We start from the raw sequence: 16,291 nt of genomic DNA, 5'->3' as shown, positions 1-16,291 counted from the left end.
CCCATGCCCCTGCCCCTGCTCCTGCCCCTTCCCCTGCTCCTGCCCCTTCCCCTGCTCCTGCTCCTGCTCCTGCTCCTACCTCTGCCCCTGCTTTGGGGTCTGGTTAAAAGTAATAAGCACATCCATCGCCGTAAGTGAGAGTCAGGAATGTGCCTGTCCCCTCACCTGAAGGCAGAGAGACACGCTGAAAAACTGGCCTGCCCCTTCCCTTCCCTGCCCCTTCCCCTGGCTCTTCCCTGCCCTGCCCCTGCCCTGCCCCTGCCCCTGCCCTGCCCCTGCTTTGGGGTCTGGTTAAAAGTAATAAGCACATCCATCGCCGTAAGTGAGAGTCAGGAATGTGCCTGTCCCCTCACCTGAAGGCAGAGAGACACGCTGAAAAACTGGGTGCACGATTTGCCACTGTTGCTAAGCAATGAAGGAAGGGATGGGCTGAAATTCCTGCGGGATAGGAAAGGATAGCAATGTTTTCTCCTCGTGCGGGTACACTGCTTCTTTCTAGCTGTCCGTGGAGAAAGCAGAGGCAAAACACGGGGGTGGCAGGGGGAGGGAAGGTTTATTGGGGAATAAAATAAAAGCTTTAGGTTCCTTGTCACACATGATGAAGAGGGAAAACAGAATGGTAGATTCTAGGGTGCCAAATAAGTCACTGGGTTGAACACGACTAGGCAGAGAGCCTAGCCCTGCCTAAAACTTATGGTTACCTTATTTTTCTGTTGTTGTGGCCAGTAGAAAGTTTTATTGATTTTCCTTTTTTTTTTTTTTTTTTCCCCCCCAGGTGTTTTGCCAGGTTAGTAATAACTGGATTCATTCCCTCTGGCTCACCAAGCAGCCAAACAAACGCTGGTGCCAGCACGAGAGAGGTGGCAAAGCACTAGTGGTGAGGAAGTGGTGAGTGGTTCTGGGCAGCAGTTCAGATTCATGTGGGCTTTCAATGACTGTCTATCCATGGCCTACTTTGCTTCTTCACATTGTGTGACATTGCAAAGGGCCCCCTGGAGGGAAAAAAGAAAGAGTGAAGCCATCCACATGATCATACAGGGAGCAGCTTGCCATAAGAAAATGAATTCAAGACTGGTAGCTACAGCTGAAGTGGGAGCTGGAGGTAAGTTTACACAATGAAATGTAAGGGTAAGAACATCTGTCCTGGGTAATCCAAAAGGCAACATGCACAGCTAAGCTTTAAAAAAATAAGGGGGAAGGGAGAAGAAAAGGTGCAGGAGAGGTTAGGGAAGGATCAGAGCAAGGCTTTTTCATTCCTGAACCAGAACCAAGGCTGTTCTTGTCCTGCCAGTGCCTGTTGTGAGGAAAGTTCACCACTGCATTATGTCTTCTTTGCACAGGATCCTTCTCTAACGTTATGGGCATTCAACAATCAATTATAGTAGCATTTGTAAATACATAGAAAAATGCCACTTTCCTATCTGCAATATCTTTCTTGCAGCTTTTAAAGGCAGAGTGGACTGTTTAACCATGTTACAACAGCTCTCTTGGACTCTTAATTAGATCAGGCTTGATTTTCCTCCAAGTGTTAACAGCACTGGGTATTTCATCCCATCCCTGAAGCACTTGTGATCTGAATAGACAAGCCAGGTGCAGGACGGTAGAAGAAAGATTATTCCCTCTTCCTGCTCTTAGTTCTTTACTTATTTATTGTGACGGAGGATTGAGGCACGGAGAGGTGAAAAGATCTCCCCAAGGTCACATGGGAAGTCTCCTGGTGACAGGTCACAGTTCCAAAGTTCAACTCTAGTTTGGCAACGCTGGCATTTTTGATGAAGCAGTTTTTGCAGAAAAACAAACCCTAGTGCTGAGGGACACAGTCTTAAATCAATTTGCCTGGCAACCCTCATACAATTACAACATATTGTTTGTGTCTACATTTTAATCTCATTTAACTCTTGGTTTGTATACAAAGTGTGTAATTAAACAAGTCTGAGACACTTCACTACTTGATTCTGTCCCATTGTCTTTCCAAAACACATGAAAGTAGATAGGATTTCCTTGCTGTTTCTTTTTTTTTTTTTCCAAAATTGCAGTTAAACTTTGTTAGAAATAGAGATATCACTTGAAAAATTCTATTCATGGAGCTGGTGTTTGCAGCAAAATGTTCATGGTATGACTGCCATAGTCTGATGGTGGCTCTAGTCCTAAGAGTATAAAAATAACAAATATAACCTAGGAAGGGAAGGAACCCAGGAACTGCAAGAACATGCCATTAAGGCCTGGTGGCAGGAGAGCATAAGGTAGAACGTGATCTCCTGTAACTGTTAGAGCTGGTAGATCAGGTCATTGGACTGTGGGATGGAAATGTGCTAAGCATTATTTCACATGGCTGTAATGGAGAAAAAAAGAATTAGTTGTCCAGCTTTGTAAAATACAGAGAACTGAATTAATCTACTGGAAATCACGAAGTGCTGACACACACAATGCAGGCTATTGCTGAATTAAAATTCTAGTCCACCTATATTTTACTTCTGTGCTTATTCATCTGGATTTTCCATTCAAAGGGAAAATACATCACACAATAAAGAAAATTTATCTTGAAGTGGCAGTTTTGCAAGTTTCTTTTACCCCGGTTTTATACGAGGGAATGGTTCCTTATTTTTGGCAGAGGGCCTAGTCTCTGTTTAATTTTTGCTTAAAGATTATACAGTGTTATTCAGATCACACATTCATATTAGTTAAGTAAGCACTTTATAATGTAATTAATTAAAAAAGCAAATAGACATCACCTGCCTGTGTGCACAAGTTTGCACAGGGATTGCTCTCAGTTTCGTTCCTAGTGTTGGTGGAAAAGAAACTTCTTCCTCTTTAAACAAAACTTTCTTATTAACACATCATAATAGCCCACATTTTCGTAGAATCATAGAATGGTTAAGGTTGGAAGGGACCTAAAAGGTCATTAGGATCCAACCTCCCTGCTATGAGCAGGGACACCTCACACCAGACCAGGCTGCACAAGCCTCATCCAACCTGGCCTTGAACACCTCCGGGAAGGGGCATCAACAACCTTCCTGGGCAACTGTTCCAGTGCCTTATTTACCCTCATGGTGAAGCATTTCTTCCTGATGTCCAACCTAAATCTCTCCTCTTCCAGTTTTAAACCATGACCCTTTGTCCTATCACTGCCCTCTCTGATGAAAAGCCCCTCCCCAGCTTTCCTGCAGCCCCTTCAGGCACTGGAAGGTGCTATAAGGTCTCCCCAGAGCCTTCTCCTCTCCAGGCTGAGCAGCCCCCAATTGTCAGCTTGTTTCCATAGCAGAGGTACTCCAGCCTTTCAGTAATTTTCCTGAACCTTCTCTGGACCCTCTCCAACAGCTCCATGTGTTTCCTGTGCTGAGGGCACCAGAGCTGTACACAGCACTCCAGATGGGATCTCACCAGAGCAGAGCAGAGGGGCAGAATCCCCTCCCTGGCCCTGCTGGCCACACTTCTTTTGATGCAGCCCAGGATGCAGTTGCTCTCTGGGCTCCAGCACACACTGGTGGCTCATGTTGAGCTTCTCATCCACTACCACCCCCAAGTCCTTCTTCTCAGGACTGCTCTCCAGCCATTCTTCCCCCCAGCCTGTGTTTGTACCTGGTGTTGTGCCCCCCCAGGTGCAGGACCCTGCACTTGGCCTTGTTGAACTTCATGAGGGTGCCCCTGGCCCCCCCCTCCAGCCTGTCAAGGTCCCTCTGGATGGCCTCCCTTCCTTCTAGGGTGTCAACCACACCACAGCTTGGTATCATCAGCAAACCTGCTGAGGATACACTCAATCCCACTGTCCATGTCTCCAACAAAGATGTTGAACAGCACTGGTCCCAATACTGACCCCTGAGGGACATCCCTCGTCACCTGCCTCCATTTGGACACTGAACCATTGACCACCACTCTCTGGGTGTGGCCATCCAGCCAATTACCCAGAGAATGGTCCATCTGTAAAATCTATTCAAAACAATCTTGATTTATGCTCTATTTTGGAGAACTTGTGTGCATGGAGACCCCCAAGATCTCCAGCTCCTCTCACAGGCATGTGAGGCTGAACAAGAAAGCATACCTGGAAGCCATGGGAAGAGAACAAATGGGGCTTCTTCCTGAAAACCTGCATCATGGTGGAGTGGGGTCTGTGTTTCAGTGTTGGGGACTATAGTGCAAAGGAAGTGAAATGTGATTATTTAATATTTTTATTTTTTTTTGTGTCAGTTGAAACAAATTTGCCATTGGCTAAGTAATGGCACTCAGTTTGTGACAGCTAAACTGCAGTAGTAGCTCTGGCTCATTAAAAACTTCAGGAGAAACAACAGCTGTTAAATAAAGTAGTAAGACAGAAACAGAACAATATAGTACTTATATAAAATCATAGAATGGTTAAGGTTGGAAGAGACCTTAAAGATCATCAGGTTCCAACCTCCCTGCTATGAGCAGGGACACCTCCCACTAGACCAGGCTGCACAAGCCTCATGGTCCAACATGATACACACATCTGGCTCTGGCTAAGGGCTGGGCTTGGGAATGTCCTTCTCTCACTCTCATGCCCCAAATGACCCTTCGTATCCTTGCAGTAATGGTTCCCTCTTCTCCCCACTGTGTCAGTATAACAACTGTTGGGAAGGCCTAACAGGATCTCTGTCATCATCTTGGTAAAATACAATATTAAAGCAAAACAAAAAAAGGCAATAGCATCCTAAACCATTTTTTGGTCAAAAATCCTTTCAAATCTCATATTTTAAGTCATCAAATAAATACTTGGAAACATTTCCTACTTCATCACAATGCATTTTGTACACCATCCATGGATGAATATGTCAGTCTTCCACAAGGATCATTCAGCTAATGCTTTTCAAATGCAAGCAAAAATACACAGAATTGAAATTCTGCATGACACATGGAGAGTGTTTTTATCAGTTGATGAACTTCCAGGCAATAAGGATGATGTATGTTCTCTGAAATGGTTAACTATTCCAAAAATGTAGTAGTGCTAAGATTTTAATGAAGGGATTTATGTTCATTGTATGTCTGAAGAAGTAAGTATGGCTTTGTCATCTTAGCACCTTTGCAGACACACGAGTGCAAGGTCGTGTTTTGTGCTGAAGAGCGTTTTGCATTAGTGCAATCCCCACCTACAGTGACATACTGTAGCATATTTGCCTGAAGTCTCACCTGCCACCACAATTTATCTCGGTACAAAGATTTTATAGTAGTGCTGTATAGTATAATGTATGATGTGACAGCAGGTTTTTCAGCAGTACTGCATGTGGAAACACACAGAGTCTTTTTTATGACTTCTGAAGTAGTTCCACAACTGCAGGACATGTTACCTCTTTAGGAGTTGACTCCAGGTTTCCTTGTATGCCTGTTGCCCTTGGGCAAGGTACTGTACTGTATGAATCCCTCAGATCTGGACCCTTCATACACTGGATTTTGCTAAAGAACAGATTCATCTCTCCCACTTCCACCTAGGCATTCCCATACATGATCTCACAATGCACCTTATTAAAAGTCATTGCGATTTTGGAGACAGACTGAAAGCATTTTTGCTTGTTTTACAGAATCACTTCTGCCCATGCTCTCTAGCAGAGTCACAGGCTTCCAGCCTCTACCTTTGAAGCAGATTGCTGATGTTAAGGTTCAAGGTTGATCGACTGCCCTCCTTTTTGGGAAGCATCCATTGATATCTTAACTAAACTTTGCCATATTGTACTCTGGACCCATTACTGCTCTGCAGTTCACAAAGCAAGCTTTGTGGAAAATCCTGTGAACACATCTGAGCTTCCAGTGAACATTATTTAACATGCTTCCCAGTACTGAGGAAATTTTGGCTCCATTGCTACAACCAAGTCCCATGTGAAAGCTGGGAAGGACACACTTTGCACTGAACCCACTGTGGGCTCAGGGTGGTAGAGATTTGTTGGTAGAAGTTGGCAGAAAGCAATCAGGCAATGTGAGTGAGCATCCTACCCTGAGTGGTCTTGGTTCCGTGAAGATACAGCATATCAGTGTTTGTCTGAATGCTGGGGAGACTCCTGCAGAGCCCTCAGGCACAGCTTATTTCACCTGACCAATAGGTGTATGTTCTGAGAGGTGGCAAGTGGCAGCAGCAGCAGCAGCACAACGGGCTTCTCCCCAAAGAATGCACAATAGTTTAGCCCTCTCGGGCTGATGGACTTGGTCACAAAGGTGTGCCAGGTGTATCTCATGGAAACATTTTCTGTATTTAATACTAAAGAGTTTTCAAAATGTGAAAATAAGACTTTAACATCACACCTGGTGGCATGCTGAGAAGAAGGGCTGTGCTGTGAGTCCGGAGTCCCCCCTGACTCAGCTAATGTGTTCCTGTGGTGAGAGGGTTTTGCAGGGGAAAAATATTGTTGCTGAAAGTGGGGACAGATGCAAGTCCCACATAAAGTGAATGGGGTTACATTTTCCAGTAGGAGTCCTAGGGGGTGATACAGAAAGATCAGGTAAGACATCTATGGACACATTTTCATCTTCTTCAAGCTATAAAACATATCCCAGTTGTCCAACCAATCAAGCTTCCACTTTAGTTTGTAATGCTGCAAAGCAAAGTGAGTCATGTGCTTTAGGATGACTGTAACAGGTATCTTTGGTTTGGATTTAACAGGTGCTCACTTACAATTTCTATGATTATTATTTTTTTTTTTAATTATTGTGAAGAACTGCTGTTTCTTTTTTTTGTCATTGCTATGTACTGAAAGAAGACCCAGGGAAATGCTTCATGGCTTCTATTCAGTAATGTAACTGGGAAGACTTCAATGCAAGCTCATAGCTCCAAAGCTGGCTCAAACCAGCAGAGATCAGGATATGTTGCTTTCTGATTGTCTATCTCCATCCATTGTTTTGGATATCTATACCCCTGTTTTCTAAGCAAAGAAACCAAGACATAGAAACTGTTCCTCAGTTCTGCAAGTCAGCCCCCAAGCCAGTTTAAGATGTAGCTTGTGTTCTCACTGCTCACGCCACCTCCTCCAGGCACCCCTCACCCACCACAGACACATGGACTCCCAGCTTTGACCTTCTGACTCCCACCTAAGTAAGATTTCTGCAGAAGAGAGCACTTGAACCCCTCGTGTTATAGTGAGTGAATAAATGGAGCCTTCTGAGGGGCCTATTACCCAGTGCTAGTTCTTGCCTGGGATGGCTATTTTCATCCTCTCCACCATAGTCAGCAGAAACTCTGCTCCTGAAGCAATTTAAGGCCTAGCTAGAGATGCTGGCTTTGGAAGCTAAGCCAACTTCTGATGTTTTTGCCCCATATTAGCAGCCTGCAGTTCCACATCCCTGTTTTCTGCTGTCTTGCTGTATTGCTGCAATTGCAGTGGCTTTGAAAGCCCACCCCCATGTTCAGGGACAGAATTCCTGTCTGTTATGCAGCACTACAACAGTGACAACAGTGTGAGAACAGGAGGGGGCAGTTACAGTGTGGGCTTAGGGAATCCTTTAAGCCATTTCCACCATTAAAGCTTTTCATTTCCAGGGCATCCAGGGGTGAAGTCAGTCAAAGGATCAGCTCAGCACTGCAGGAGCAGGCAAGTCTCAAAGCCCTGACCTCCACTCCTGCTCATCACTCACACCCACCAGTTCTGTGACCTCTAATCTCTTCCTGAGCCAGTTCAGCTCATTAAATCAGGTGAAGACTATCACTTTTCTTTCCTTGAAGTAGTTTTCAGTCCATTAGCCAACTGACTGGGTCCAGTGAAGTTCACTGAAGTTCAGGGAATGCCAGAGACAGCTCAGGAGGAGCCAGGGTGAGCAGGTGCAAGGAGAGTCCCTTCCCTTGCTTGTAGCTGAGAAACACAAAATAATCTCTCTGCCTGTCCTGTAACTTCAAAGTAAATCCAGCTTGTGCTCTGAGCTGCCTTCTAGAGAAGTTTACATTTCCACAGACTGCAGAAGGAGCTGGGGATGGGGATTAGCTTCACTCAGCTAAATTTGGTCTTTGTGAATACCTCATCCTGTGCCTAGCATTGTAATTCCAACATTTCTTGTTAATACCAACTCATGCACATCAACTGTCCTAAATGGTCTTGAACAGCATAATCAGCCCCACCAGTGATATCAGCTAACACCAGTTAGATAAGCATGACATTTTTTTTTCCTTGGCATGTGCCAGAGGTTTACTGTGTGCATTTAGCTTCTACTCTTGAAACTTCTGTCTTGTTGTTAACTTAATAGCTAATTCTGAAACACATGCATGTGAGCAGCAAGAGATTGGATAGGTTCAGAAAGCTGCAAGCTCCCTGTAATTTGTTGATTTGCTTTTTAGCACCTTAAGAAAAGTAGGTAGAAACCTAACCCTGCCTGGATTTTAGTTTTATTGATCAGGACTTAGAGTAGCCATTAAAAGATTTAAAACAGTGCATCTGAGATGCCAGGGCTTTGGGCTTACAAAGTGGTTCATTTTGGAAGTTTGAAAAAATAGGGAAGCATTTTGCATGAAAACCATTCTGAAAGCAGGTGAAAACTGTATTTTGTGTGACTGTGAATGGTCTTATCCTTTTATAACTATACTGGGACTGTTCTGCCTGCTTGGGCTGGCTCTGTGCCTGGAAGATGGAGCCTTAGCCTAGCTATTTTGAAAAGTTTATGGGACAGAAGACAAAAAAAAATTATAGTGAACATTATTTTATAGGTATCAAACCCCCATTTTTTCCAGATCATCCCTTTAGTCATAGATTGGCACTCTGTCAGTTTCTGTCTTTACTGATTGTCATATTTATTTATTGCTAAATCAGTGAGTAGGTTAAAAGCCCTTAAAACTATGTGATGTCCTAAATGTATTGTTTACTTTTCCTCAGTACAACTGATGCATCTTGTAGACACTCACTTTTGCAAAGCTATTCCTGTTTGAAATTATTGAATATGTTCAATATTTTTATATTGCTTAATTGCTTAATGCTGCTTAATGCATTTCAAATTGTGTTGTATCTGCCTGCCTTATCACACACATGTTCAATATTGTTGCAGCTGTTGTATGTGCTTGGGGACGTGCTGCCTACCTTTCAAATCACATAAATACACAAAAGTGATTACATTCCACTTTCTCTTTAGTTTGTTTCATCATGGAACACAACATGATTAAATTGCCTTGCCCTGTGACAGGAAGCATGCCAAGGGGACATTTACAGCCCTGCATCCCTGATTGTCACTTCATGTCATAAAAGAGCTCGACATCTGTCCCTGTTTGTACAAGGTCATTGTTTGCTGCCATGAGTTCTAAATAGCACCTGAATGAGCTGCATGAGCAGGGATGGTAACCTTCATCTGAATTCCTGGTACTCTTTGCACTAAGTCTTTTCTCCTAGTTCTGCCAATGCTAAGACTTCACCAGTGCTAAAAAGGATTTGGCAGTGCAGTCAGACTGTGGAAGTATGCCAGCCAGTTGGTGAAGGCTCATCTTGTTGATCAAGATCCTGTTTCTGGGACAGTTGATGTCATCTCTGCCTATGAAACGTGCTGTATCAAGCAACCCACCTTTGGTATCTAGTGTGAGCATGGGTATGTGTAGTTAGAGAATAGTTATGCAACAGCATAGTTAAATTATTCCATACAGTAAGTGCTGCTACAGTGCAGTATCCTGACAATCTTGAAATTGATGTAGCAGCAGCACTTCTAAGAGGGCTTTTTTTTTTGTGTGTGTGTAGTAAATGACCAAAAAAATTCAGTTGTGACTTCTGGGTAACTTCCTAGTTACCTTTTAATGTACCATTTGTGAACTGTAACATTCTGTAATACCAATTTTAAGATGTTAGCTATTAAAGAAATGCAGAAAAAATACGCAGAAAGAGCTCAGCCCTCTTGCACTTGTTTTTGCCATGAAAAATGTGTGTGGGCACTGGGCTTGGGCAAACTTTTCTTCTATGGATGGCTGCTCAGTGAAGAAAAGCAGCTCACTGAAGGATCTGTCTGGCATGAGGCTGACACTGTGATTCTAAAATCTGAGGTGACAGAGGCCATCCTGGGCTTGCTCAGCAGTGAACTGATAACCTAAGGAATTTAACTGGAGAAAATACAGGTCCTTACAGACACTAATGACAGAATATCAGCACCTGACACTTGATCCTCAAGGTAATTTGACTAATCCTAAAATACAGGCTAAGAGGATGAAGTGCCTGTAGGGGTGTGTACCACTCACTAGGATTGTAAAAGGTTTTTGTCAGCTGGCTTGGAAAAATTCTCAATGGGGAAATGTAGGAGAGGTGAATACACACTTTAATGATGGGATTTTTCTCATCTACCTTTATATAAGCAGAGCATAGGCTTGTAGTTGTCTAGTCACCTTACAGGGAAAGGAAAAAGAGAAGTTATTTTGATTCATCTGTTCTAATCCAGATGTCTGCTGCGGGGTAAAATGTGTTAAATCCTAGAAGTGCATTTTTCCTTCCCTCCACTCCACTCCACAAGTGGGCTGTATCATTGTGGGGAAAAGAAAAGGATTAATTTTCAGTCTGATCAGTGGCACAAGAAAAGTGGGTAGGGACATGTAGCCAGGGAAAAGGAGGAGGTGGGGTCACCAGTTGGATACTAGCCCTTCTTAGCTCAGCATAAGCCAGTCATGAAGTTGTGCCTTCAGAGCAAGACGAAGGTCATTCATTCCAGCTGAGTGCTGGGCTGCAGGGAATGGCAGGCATGTGCTCCTATTGTGTCCCTGCCAGCTTCAAAGCAGAATTATTTTTGCCAAAGCAACTGCCAAGATCAAGTGACTCCCTGTGTATTTATAGCAGCAAGACGGTGCCATTAAGCAGAGTTCAGTGCCCAAGCTAACAAAGGAGAGGGAGCAGATCTAGGAACGACATCTCCTGCTCAGGTTCCCTCTGCTGCTCTTGTGCTGGAAGACTGGTTAACAGCTATCACAAATTCTGTCCTGGTATCATTAGCAGAGGTAAAAAAAATGAACTCAGATTGGGTTACTGTATGAATGGGACTCAGTGGACTCCTGCAAAGAGTGCTCCGTAAAACGGGGGTTGACCAGTCCTTAGGGAACTGATGGCACTTCAGAATGTGGAATGATACTATTGCTATCATCACAGAAAGAGCTAAAGAGACAACCTAAGTGCTTCTGGCTGTTTAGGGCCTCAGAGGTACTAATTCTGGGAGTTTTCTATTGTTTAGACTAATGTGCTTCTTCACTGATAAAATGTCTTATTAGGTAGTATTTGGTACTGCAAAAGGTTATGGGTATTTCAATAGCTCAAGCAGTGAGGTTATAGAATCATCTCTTAAATGAGCTGTTGTGAAGTGTATGTGTCAGGAGCCATTGAGGTTGTCTAATTATGTCACTAACAATGGCTGTATCTCTGATGTTTACATTGGGCTGCCCTCACTGATGCTAGTATAACCCTCTCCTATTTCAGGTATCTGGGTCAGGAAATAAAAGGCTTTATTGCTGCCACTCCCACTTTGATGACTCTGATCCCTTTCCAACTGGTCTGAAGTTTTAAAATCACAGTAAACATGGTCCAGCTTATACAGATCTGTGATTTCTTTCATGTGGAAAATGAAGATCAGAACCTCACAGTTGGATGCCTTTCTTGGAGGGACAAACTGGTTAGCTAGCCAGCTCAGGGAGTTCCAGGGTAATTAATATTTATTTTCCTGATTGGTGTCTTTTGCTCTATGCTCTACTTGGAGCCTCAGCCTGTCAGTGGAAACTCCAACTGGAGAAAAACAATGGTAGTGTTTTTATGGAGACTTCAAGTTTTTTGAGGGGAATGCCTTTGAGGACTTGGTGTGGCATTTTATGCTCAGGGATCACACAATCTGATTCAGATTTCCAGGCACAATCATAGCACAAGCAATATTATGTTGTGGTGTCACACAGCATGTTGCATCTGTCTCTACCCTACCTATCTTGGCTGCCCATTTGCTTCACCAGCCAACGTTGCCTTCAAAGTTATATTGCAGCCTTATTTTTGGTGAAATCTACTCTGTCCTGAATTCCACGTCAGAGTAATAATTGTGTGCTCTGTATACTTAGCTCCAAAGTTTTTGTAATGGTAACCTCTCAGCTGATAGTTTCTTTTCATGGTCTTTTCTATTACCCAGTCACACTTTTAACTGTGGAGCAGATTTTTTCTTTCAATCATGGTGTTAGCAATCTATATGAAAGCTCTGTTGTCTGTAATAATTATACCTGTAGTATCCAGGCTTAAGTTCCCTCTGGTCCTGCTTTCAAAGCCATCACTTCTCAGCTTGAGAAACCTTAGGAAACCTCACCCAAGCACTGACTCATCTTTCATTTTCCTCTTGGGTCCAGAACTTTTTCTTAGCATATATAGGTACTCTTTGAAATTGTGTCCATCCAGTAGGTGTACAAGAGCATAAACCCAGGAACAAATTGTTTTACAGACTCTCTGGTCCAAAAGCACAAACTTGCAGTTGGAAGTTTGAGATCTCTCACGGAGGGAATACAGCATTTGACAGCAAACATGTAAGCCCACAGCAAATAGATGGCTCCAGATAGTGTTAGCCATCTGGGAGACTGCAATATAAAAGGGGTTGTAAAGGTTGTGTCAAGGCCCAGGGGGTTATAATTTATATCTCATTGGATTTGCTGTTAGCTGAAGAAGAAAATGAGGCTGCTATCATGAGACAAAACCTCAGGAACTCTAAAGAACTTGATGTGTAATTAGCACAGTGAGTGACAGACTGTTGCTATTTCTTTTCAGTGCATTTCATGTTCTAGCAAGACAGACAAATAAATAAGGGAAGGGTGGTAATCATAGAACTGGAGCACAGATAAAGCTGAGAGAGCATGCTAGAGATTGCAGGGGTGTCAAACTCAGCAGAATGACTGAGGCAGCAACTAACAAACACCATCACCAAAATAATAAACTAGGGACTTTATGAGAGCAAAATTTGAAATAGCCACAAAAGAGAAAGTAACACCACAAATGACCTAAGGAGATCTGTGCACTCTTCCTGAGTGCTGAGAAAAGTCTGCTCAGAGATTGTTGACAAGTCCTTTCTCTTCTGCGAGACACACTTCTGGGTCTCCAGTCCTTGTAAAGCACTTTGAGACAAAACAAGCAGAGTGCTGCACTGAATAGATTTTTAAGCACTGCCACATTGGGTCAGAGCAATGGGTCATTTAGCCCAGCATCCTGAAGCCCACTGTAGTAAGAAAGGAATACAAGGAGCATGGCAAATACTGAGAGAAGTTACTTCTGGTATGTCCTCCTAACTTCCAGCAACCAGTGATTTAGGGATGGAGTTTGCTCCTAAGCCTGTCATTTGTTGGAATTCACAACAGTAAAGTCCTTACAACACCCTGGCAAGGAGTCCCCTAGAGCAACAGCAGCAGTAGGAGGGGATGGGGGGGGGGGGGGCCTTTGGGACATCTGACCACAGTTTTTTCAGAATGAGCTCCAGTACTAAACCCCAGGTTTAAACCAGCCACATTCAAAGCATTCCAGTTCTGGAGTCCCAGCATGGAAAGTGCTTGAGACATTCAATCCAAGCCTATTCCTTAGTATAAAATTTTTCAGCTTATGGCCTTGTCTGCTTTGTAGTAATTTTACACTACAGGTAGAGAGAGTTGTATAAAACATGCTTGTTTTAACTTTCCTTGGCAAGGCATCTCCAGAATGGCCATTTGAAAGTAACTATTAGGCAAAGATAAAGCCCCAGTGTGGGCCCACTATGAATGAAGGGAGAGGATCATCTCAGGCATTCTGAAGTGCTCACTGACACAAGCAAGCAATGCCACCACCTTCCCTTCTGGAAGGTAAATCCATCTTCCTCAGCTCACATGACCCCTTGCAAGGACAAAGGTCCCATTTCTGCAACCTTGTCTCAAGGGCTTGTAAACTTCTTTCCCTTGGGGTAGCATCTTGCCCCTCCCTTATTTAGTTCCATCTGCCTCAATAGGATTGCTTGTGAAGTAGGCAGGGCTCATATGGGCATCATAAACTAGCCAAAACAAGACAGTCTTTGACCACTGCTGTGGAAGCTGACAATGTGGAGAGAAAAGATCAATCTTGGCAATGTTTCCAATAGTTCTTCATTAAAACGAATACTAAGAAATTTCTTTAACAGATTAAAAAACCTGCTTATATCTAGTCACGTTTTCTTCAAAGCAGCTACAGTAGTGTTTAGACAGGTGCTTGCCTGTTTTCACTGTTAAAATAACTTGTCCCCAGAGTAGAATGTCAGATATTTACATTTTGCCAGGGGCCATTCATTTAGGTATTCTGCCAGTCAGGCAGAAGTAAACTCCCAGGCATTTAAGCAAGGAAATTCAAAAGAAAAACAACTGCACAAAGCAGTGCTCTTCCTCTTCAGAGTGTGGATTAACTGAATCCAGTAAAAGGCTTTCAAAGCAGCATCCCAAGAAGGAATAGAAGTGTTTAGAAGAGTTTTCATGTATTTTTTAGAAAAGCAGAGTATCCACGAAGTACAGGTAATCCACAAATCTGTAACCCCAATTATCAAGTGCTTACAGTTGACATGTCTTTTTAATAGGTTGTTCCACATACACAGGAACCTTATAGAGACTCAGTCTTCTGTAGAGGAAAAAAGATAAAGCATGGAATTTGATCAGGTTTTACTTCACCTGTACACATAAACCATCTCCCAGTTAGACATGCTGGAGTCAGGTTTGTTTCTTCCCTGTATAAATTGAAAGTTGGGGAAAAAAATTTACATATATTTTAATTTTTCTTCTTGAAATATCAGTTTCTTTCTTCAGATAGATACACACAGATTTTTCTCTGAAAGCAAACAGTTAAGAGAAAGGTTAGGTTAAAGTTTTACCAGAAGCCTTAACTCAGCACACACAATCTGAAGTGCCTTTGTGTTTTCTCAAAGTCCTAGTGAGTTTGCTGAACTATTCCTCTCTACTTTGTGAAACATCAGTGCTCTTTATGCTTGTTGATTCCAGTTATACTGGAGATAATCTTTATCTCCAGCACTTAAGAGGACGCCTATAACTGCTATACTTACTGGAGTCAACAAGAAAACAGTGCTGAAACTGTTTGCCCAAAGCCCCCTCTCCTCCAGAGAGCAGAGCAGGGTACCAAACTCCTCCTGTCAACCCCTTGCAACAGAGCTGGAGAGACACCTCCAGTAATTCCTTCATCCTCTCCTACAGTGCTTTGTTTCCTGCCTGTCTCCTAAAAAGTAACAGCATGGAGCCTGATCCTTTTTACAGGTTCTGCTTGTGTGTAACTGCTGCTCTGTTCTCTCCTGAGAACTCTGTAACTCCTGGGCAATTTCAGTAACACATGAGAGAGGAGTTGGGTCCTGAAACCCACCAACTTTCTACACATGCAGTGAAAAAAGACCAGGAGAGGAGGGATTTTTTTCTGCTTCCTAGCTAAGTGGGAAGTCAATGAGCTGACTTTTTTTTTCATAGACGTTAGAGAATCCATATGATAGAGATATGTTGGAAAACAGACTTCATTCCTGCTGCAGCCTTGTTTTAACGTGCACGCTCATCAGAACAAGATGGAATGGAAGAATCAGCAGATTTTGTCACTCCTGCCACTGCAGGACAGCAATGGTGCCATCACAGGAAGGGGACACAGAGGAGGTGTGGGCCAGCACGCGTGCAGTGGAAGCAGAAACTGGGTGGCTGTGAAATACAAAGGAGACTGTGGGGGAAAAAAAATAATAATAAAATACTAGTTTGTTAATTAGTCAAAAAATCATTGCCCACACAGCTTGTTTTCCTTGCTCTTTAGCTGGGGCAGGGCTCTGATGGAACAGGCCAGGCTATTGTGCAATGGCAACGCTGCACAAAAGGGTGGTCAGAACAAAACCTTGAGGACAAGAAACAGGGGGTGAGGCTGATTTGTGAAGATGCATCACCAATTAGTTCCCCGGCACTGGGGGCCAGCAGCCAAGTGGCTCTGGAAGAGAAGTACACGAGTTCTACAAGAAATGCTATGGGAAGAGCTGGCGTTGGGGCTTCTGCCTCCATCCCTGGCACAGGCACTGATACAGACCATACAGACCATTGCTCTTTGGGCTCGGTTTTAAGGCTAAGCCAAAGAACTCGAGGAGGTGGATGGGAAATGCCAAGTATGCTCGGGACACGCTGCTATCAGTTGGAATGCTTTCCTGGTTGAATCGTTTCTACCCTCCTTAAATTCCGACAGGCTTCCCATAACTCGCCGTGGTTCCCGAACCAGCAGGGGTGAGAAAAGCATGAAGTACCGTGCAGCAAGTGTCACGGGGTTGGTAAAAAGGCAGGTGGCGGAGCAGGCAGGGGTGGCCCCACGTCTTGCTGCTCCTCAGGCCCCGCCTCGCGTGGGTTTTGCCACCAGCTCCTCTCCCGCGCCCTTTAAAA

This window comes from Chaetura pelagica, unplaced genomic scaffold (genome assembly GCF_000747805.2).
Source record: "Chaetura pelagica isolate M959 unplaced genomic scaffold, ChaPel_1.0 scaffold479, whole genome shotgun sequence".
NCBI classification, from domain to species: Eukaryota; Metazoa; Chordata; class Aves; order Apodiformes; family Apodidae; genus Chaetura; species Chaetura pelagica.
This window is presented reverse-complemented; position numbering follows the sequence as displayed.